The sequence below is a fragment of the Aplysia californica genome, unplaced genomic scaffold (assembly GCF_000002075.1).
Source record: "Aplysia californica isolate F4 #8 unplaced genomic scaffold, AplCal3.0 scaffold00252, whole genome shotgun sequence".
Classification (NCBI taxonomy): domain Eukaryota; kingdom Metazoa; phylum Mollusca; class Gastropoda; order Aplysiida; family Aplysiidae; genus Aplysia; species Aplysia californica.
Window position 1 is genome coordinate 870,100 of NW_004797522.1, and position 1,082 is coordinate 871,181.

Here is a 1,082-nt window from a genome sequence, read left to right on the forward strand (position 1 = left end):
TGTGTGTGTGTGTGTGTGTGTTCGTGTGTGTATTTCGGCAATAGGCTATTCAGATGCATAATTATGAAATCCGAAACAAATCGAAAATGTCTTTGAGCATGACAATGTATACAAAACGACAGCCTGACTGTCGTGATAGTCACAGGCCACGTCGCTTCTTTGACATTTTAGTGTGTCATGTATGTAATAATAATAATAAATAGCATTTGTATAGCGCATATCCCCGCTCAACATCATGCTCTATGCGCTATACACTATATTATTACCCCAGCAGACCATAGAACACTCAGAAACATTCTCAGCTTCCCGGGAAGCATACAGTGCAAGCAGCTGAAGCGCTTAAACACTAACACTTATTAACTGACAAGATCTTTCGCCGTCTATAGCCTGTCTGGTCGGTGTGTCATATTATGTTTCTTTCTAGAGTGTCAAATCTCTTCAGTGTGCCATGTGTGTCTTTCCAGTATGTCAAATCTCTTCAGTGTGCCATGTGTGTCCTTCCAGTGCGTCAAATCTCTTTAGTGTGCCATGTGTGTCCTTCCAGTGCGTCAAATCTCTTTAGTGTGCCGTGTGTGTCCTTCCGGTGTGTCAAATCTCTTCAGTGTGCCACGTGTGTCCTTCCAGTGTGTCATTGGTGTCATTAACATTTAGATGGAATGATGCTAGTGGCGGGTGTTTTTTGTGGGGGGGGGGGATTTTAGTTTTAGTAGTATTAGTAGATGTTTTACGGCGCTCGCAACTGCGTAAGGTCATAAGAGCGCCAAGGAGGTGGAATTTAAGAGGGGGGAGGGGTGACGATGACGAAATCAGGAAGTTGATTGATTATTGCTTTCATCATGGATTTCACTTTTGCTTGGATTTTCTCAACATTGACATTTTGTTTGCTGAAAACGTACTCTTTTGTTCTTCTTCTCGCACCCCTGTAAGAGCTCAGGCAGCAACCGACAGTAGGATTTTTGGTTTGATAAACGTTTTACGGCGCTTACACCTACATATGTCATATTATAAGCTCGTGCTGTACATATAGGCCAGTATTGTGAAGGACACATGAAGACACATGATGACAGGCATATATATATATA